This window comes from Suricata suricatta, chromosome 8 (assembly GCF_006229205.1).
Source record: "Suricata suricatta isolate VVHF042 chromosome 8, meerkat_22Aug2017_6uvM2_HiC, whole genome shotgun sequence".
NCBI classification, from domain to species: domain Eukaryota; kingdom Metazoa; phylum Chordata; class Mammalia; order Carnivora; family Herpestidae; genus Suricata; species Suricata suricatta.
In genome coordinates this window covers 86,316,447-86,323,312 of record NC_043707.1, presented here as the reverse complement: position 1 = coordinate 86,323,312, position 6,866 = coordinate 86,316,447, and positions in this window count along the sequence as shown.

Genomic DNA, 6,866 nt, shown 5'->3' with positions numbered 1-6,866 from the left:
CTCAGTTGGTTGGGCCTCTGGCTTCGGCTCAGGTCAGATCTCACGGTGGGTTCGAGCCCGGCGTCAGGCTCTGTGCTGACACTAGCTCAGAGACTGGAGCCTGCTTCAGATTCTGTGTCTCCTTCTCTCTCTGCCCCTCCCCCTCTCATGCTCTGTCTCTCTCTGTATCAAAAATAAATAAAATGTTAAAAAAAAAAAACCTGAAAACCAGGGATTAACTCTCTCTTCTATCCTTTATTAACTATGTAGTGATACATAAATTGCTCAATCATTGCTGATACTGGTTTGCCAGAGTCCAGCTCCAGCAGGTCCAGGGCTCCCTGAAGGATGTCGGTGTAAGGGAGTGCGAGAGCCTCAGATTCTTTCTGCTCACCAGGCAGACATCTCTGTACTGACCCGAGAGTCAGCTTTATTTACTGAAAAAATGTATGGGGTACAAAACAGAAGTGGCAATTGTCTTAGACAATGATTTTTGATGACAATTTCTTTGGTATGTAAAAATTTCCCAGAATATAGATTGGTAGAAGACTCATGCAAAATCTTTATCAATAGTGATTGATGTAGGTGACTTAGCTGCTTATCATATGGGGAAGGAAGGTATCTTTAGCATTTGAATACAAGACAATGTTTTTAGCATAGCAAAGGCAGGAATTAGTTTTTTATGAGCAGGGGACAATAGCCTGTTTTCTTGAAGGGAAGAAAAACAGGTTTCTCAGGAAATGTAATATTTGCTCCTAGATCAGTCACCATCTGCACCATCTCTTGGCAGGAGGCCCTCCACCCCCACCCCGCCTTGCAAACCTGCCTTACCTCACAAGGAGTTTTTTTGTTCAACTTAGTGAGTTCAGAAAATGACTTTCAACACTGGTTTTTATCTGCATTTTGCTGATAGCAGAAGCATCATGAATTCATGAGAATTAATTGAGATATTATTCATAAATACCTAGCAGAACATCTGATCCAGAGTTAAGCAGTTCTTAGACTCTGTGCTGATTCAGAAAAAAATTAAGGATAATTACATGCCAAAAATTCCTTTCATTTGACTTTTTCTCTGCCAGATGAATTTAGTGATCAAAGAGTAAATTCTGTACATGGATACAGATTTTTGAGGAAATATGAAAAAATTTGGAATGCAAATTTTTCAAGTAAGGCTGGAGACATGTGTGAATCTATCATAAAAGTATTTTATGTAAATGTGTGTGCTGAGATAATTTAGACACCTCAACATTTTTATTATTCAAGGATAAATAAAATGGCATTTATTTTGTTTAAAATTTTTTACTATTAAATATACCTCAAGTTTAAAAAGTTTTAAAACATATATTCAAATTTAAAGACAGTTAAGTGAAGAAATAACTAGAACTCACAACCCAAGTTAGGAGATAACATGATTAGTATTTTAAGAGCTTCCATCTGTGCCATTTGTGTGTCCTTCCTCATTCACCTCAGGAAGAAAGCATCATTTTAATTTTTGTGCTAATCAGCCCTTTAAATTTTTTTATGGTTCTTGTCATATATATAGGTGATACTAAAGAATATATAACTAGCATTTCCTATTTAAAATTTTTTAAGTGATAGAATCATACTGTACATGGTTCTGTGATATATTGCTACAAATATTATATTTAGGGGATTGGGTTACCTCAGTTTATAGCTATAGTAAATTTGTTTTTACTGCTGAATAAGACTGTATCAATATAACACAATTGTTATATTGATTGGTTTTTTTTTTGCAAACATTGCTGCCTTATGGATTATCTTCTTTTGCACTTGTGCAGGATTTTCCCTAGTATGTACACCAAGAAGCAGAACCGTGCCTGTTCAACTTTACTATATACTGGCAAACTCTCTTCCAAAATGTTTGTGACAATATTGATTTCATGAGCAGTGGATGAATATTCTCAATGCTCCACATTCTTGCCAACACTGTGCTGTAAAATGAGGAGTTATTGAGACATCAGTTCACTTCTGGGTGCTAATGAGTCTGTACATCTTTTCATGTATTCAAAGGTCATTCATGTACCTCTTCTATGAAATGTGTTTTTGTGATTTTTGTTCAACTTTAATTGGGTGTTTCCTCTTTTTTTTCTTATCAATTGATTGGTAGGGTAATAATTCTTTGTTGGCCTTATATGCTACTGAGAATTTTTTCAATTCTTACCTTGTATTTTTTGGTCTTTATGTAGTCTTATGATGATCATAAGGTGTTCATTTTAATCTCCTAATATATTTTATCAATCTTTTGTTTTATGGTTTGCTTTTTCTGGTTTTTGTTTCTGTGCTGAGGTCCTAAATATTCTCTAATAATTATAAAGGTTTCCATTCCTATTTAAATCTATCTGGAATTGAGTATTTGAATGATGTAGAAAGCCAACTTGACATTTCCCCACCCCTCAATGGATAAACAATGATCTAAAACCATTTGTTTTCACTCATCTGCATTAACAACTGTGTCATAAGTTAAATTAAATTTTCATGTATAGATAGAATCATTTATGGATTTTCTGTTCTCTTACAGAGAATTCTGTCCTTGAGCCAATACCATACTATTAAAATAATCAGAGCTTCATAATAATTTTTGTTATAGAAAAGAAAATATTCTTCAGGGCTATTTTTGATTCTTTACTCCAAATACTTTTGGTAGTTTTATGGTTTTATTAACACAAATACAACGTGCAGGTAAGCTATCTCTTCATTTTCTTCACTCCACAGCCTGGCATTGGGATTGGCTAGCTAGCTGGACTCCTCTTTCCACAATGGCTTTGCAGTTCTTGGGGGAAACATTGTGAGCATTCTCTGTAGTGTAAGATTTGTTGCACATCCGTAACACTTCAGGCCCATTGATGGAGTAGGAACTTCCAGAAACCACTGGGCAGCACGTGCTTCATTTTCTTATTTCTCCTGTAACCAATGTTGGGCATCGAGATCTGGCCTTTGAATCTTCTGCACACCCTATTGTCAGTGCCTCTGGGTTTCGCCAGTTGTGCTTAATTTTGACATATTGGTCTGACTGGTGCCAGATGAACTTCTTGGTCCTCTTGGGCTTCACCAGAGATCTGAGGGTGGCCAACATACCCAGTGAAAGATGGCTGCCACCTGTGCAGTCAGCACCGAGGAAGTGGAAGAGAGCTCATTACTCAAAATTATCTTTAAAACTAGTTTTAAAGTTTTACAAAGATCCTATGAAGATTTTCTTTTTTACCTTTTGACTCCCTTCACACATTTCTACCATGTAGGAATATTGATTAGAACTAGTCTAGTGAAAAGTGGCATTTTTATTACAGTGAACAATCCTAACTAGAGACATGGATATCTCTTCATATTTAAATCTATCACATATTCAAATAAATGTTATGATCTTTTTCATAAAAGCATTACACTATTTTTTTATTCCTAAACATCATTATTTTTCTTCCTTATGTAGTAAGTGGTTTATTTTAAATTACATTTTCTAATCAACCATTGTTTTTATTTTGTATACTGGTTTGATATCCATTATCCTTCCTAAAGGCACTTATTAACTCTGATATCTTATCTGTGGATTCATTGGTAACTTTTAATAGGAGTCATATCATCTGCATATTGATAGTTTTTTTTTTTAATTTTCATTTTAGACAGAGAGAGAACAAGGAAGAGGGGCAAAGTGAGAGAAAGAGAGAGAATCTTAATCAGGTTCCATGCTCAGCACAGTGCCCCCCACATGGGGCTTGATCCCACGATCCCAGGATCATGACCTGGGCCAAAATCAAGAGTTGGATTCTCAACTGACTGAGCCACCCAGGTGCCCCTAACATTTCATCTTTAAATGTAATATGTGTTCTAGATATTTTTGTAGGTTCCAATCTTCCAGCTTAAGGAAGTTCCAGTCTTTTTTTGATCTATTTATTTGTTTTTAAGTCTTGAGTGGATTTTTTAAGACTAGTTCTTACAAATGGCCAAAGCCAAAGGCTTACATGATCTGGCTCTCTGTTATCTCTATCTAATTTACTATCTCACTCCAGCCACAGGAAATCCTTTTTACTCCTGCAACACTCCAGACATGCTTCTACTTCAGTACTTTAGTTTTGGTGAGTTCTCTACCCTTTCCCCAAGATATCTGCATAGATTACCCCTTCTTACTTCAGTCTTTAGTTTTTACTAGAAAGCCCCTTTCTCAGTAATGCATTCTCAAGATACCTTGCCTAAAATTGCATTTCTCACCCTTACTCTGACACTATACTCCTTTGTTATTTTTTTAAATTAAAATGCATTGGTAGTATATGTATAGTTTTTAATTAATATTTTATTAAAGAAAATTTCCCTTGAATATGGATCTCTGCTTTCACAAATAAATCAATTGAGAAATTGCTTTGAAGCAAATTGACTTGATTCTGTCTTCTATTTTAAGTGTTTATTATTATCCTAGGCAAGCTGAGTGTTCTTTGTAAAAAGGAAAAAAATACTTCAAGAAACTTTCAGTAGTGTCCAAATACCTGGCATTATTTATCCTTGAAACTGCAACAATTTCTTCTGATTATATCTTCTACTGGGCACAAAGAATGAATCATGTTTGTTTGTTTGCTTTTGACATTCCATCTATGAGTCTCTCAATTACAGAAGAATACAGTTCCTTTTCTAGTTATGATATATAGAGTAACTACAAGTTATAACATGAATTAGATTGATCAGAACCGTGTTTGTATGGCTACTAGCATTCTTGAACTAAGAGATAAAATAACAAGCAGATTACTTAATGTTATGGTCTCAATGCATTTCTTTTTCTTTTGAGTATCTTATAGGTGATAAAAGTTATCTTTATTTAGAATGGAGAAAAACCATTAAATTGTCATTTATTTGTGGGGTCGTTGCATTGTGGTAGACAAAAGCAAACATAGTGGTTTTGTGTGGCCTTAGGCTTTTTGTTAGTTTAACCATGGGAGGAAGGATGTTAAGGAGAAAGTGGCAGGCTATGGTCAATACTGCAGATTGGTATACGAACTCTTCCAACCTATTCCATTTGGGAGGCTGGAAAACTAAAGAATTCTCAGCATGGCCAGGGCTAGAGTGAGGCAAGTGAAGTCCCCAGTCCTTCAAATTTAAGGATGAATTCACTCTAAGGTTTGTGAGAGTAAAGGAGTGGCACCTGTGAATGAGTACCTCCTTGAACGTTGTGCCCTTTTACCCCACCCTACTCGCAATCCTGGCTTCTCAGACTCAGATTCACAGGTGATCTAGGTATTTCTAAGCCAATGTACCCTTGTGAGATTTAGAAGTAAGAAGTGATGCAGAGTCCCCACCCTGGGTATTCTTCTGTGTACTGGTAAGCAAGGACAAGTTTGAATTTTCTTTATTAGGTTTATCACAGTTTTAAATAACGATTCCTCACATTTGCAGGCATGTAGAGGGAGAATGCAGGGAATCCATAGAACATCCACTTCCCTGGCATGAACTTAGCCGCAATAATGTTCTTCTGAAGATAGTAGTTGGGGTGATGTGTTATATATTCCATATCTAGAGCTGAGATGGTAGTGTGTTAGAGTGGAGAGTTTGGTGGCAACATCTTGATCTACAGAGCTCAGCAAAGCTGGATTGATTCTGGAGTTCAGAGCTAGAGCAGTGGCTCCCTGACTTCTAGGCTTTTTTATTAGACGGGCAAAAGCTCCCTTTGTGGTTTTTGTGATGGTGTTCTAGTAGTAATCCTGGATGCCTGGCCTACAGCTGGTCCTCTAGCTCTTCCCACAATTGTTTTAGTACATCATTTACTTTCTGCTTATATGCTACCTATAACAGATCCTTGATTGATACAAATAGGGCATAAATATTTCATTCTTTTGAGGAAAAGAAAGATTGAAATGAATTTCTAGTATATTAGCAGGAATGACTGCAAAAAGATATTTACTCAGAATATTTATGTGTTTATATATTTATTTGTAATCATTCACTATATTAAACGTATGTATACTAGTTTAAATTGTTAAGAATTCACTTTGAATCTTGCAGAAAAATAAATCAATAATTCTGTGTCAGTTATGCAAGTAGAACTCTGCTTTAGAGTCTGAGAGATGAGATGACAAAAATGACAAAACCTCTTCCCTAAAGAATCTGTGATTGTTGTCATTTTAAAGAAAATAAATCTGAGACACCTGGGTGGCTCAGTTGCTTAAGTGCCTGACTCTTGGCTTTGGCTCAGGTCATGATCTCACAGGTCATGAGTTTGAGCTCTGCATCAGACTCTGCACTAATACCTTGGGATTCTCTCTCCCTTTCTCTCTGCACCTCCCCTGTTCTTGCTCTCTCTGTCTCTCTCAAATTAAATAAATAAATAAACTTTTAAAAAATAAAAAATAAGAAAAATAAATAACTTAAAAATGACAAAACATTGCCCTCCAAAAAGTATCTATAGGGTACAATATATAATGATTCAGAATATTCATATGCTAAGTTATGTAACTAAATGTGTTAATTATATAAAAAAAAGAGTCTTATCAATTGGAAGCTTGAGGGATTGTCTGCCACAGCAGAATGATAAAAGAAGAATCACAAGGGCAAGAATACATCTCACTAAAGCACTGGCTAGAAGAGAGAGGCCTCAATTAGGGACTTTGTAGTACTTCTAGTTTCTGTCCCATTGGCAAGACCGTTCTTATTATCATATAGTCATGTCAAATTATTTTAGCCTGATACTATTACATGTCTACTTCTTCCATTGACTCTCATTCTATTCCCATGGCCAGCAAGTGAGATTCTAGTTATGTTTTGGATGAAATGGACTGATAATGTTCACCTATTACCTGTTTCGTTGTAGTATACTTCTTATAATAAACTTTAATATTGGTTTTCTTCTTACTCCATTCAACACTTCTGAATTCACTTTATAGGGATCTGTT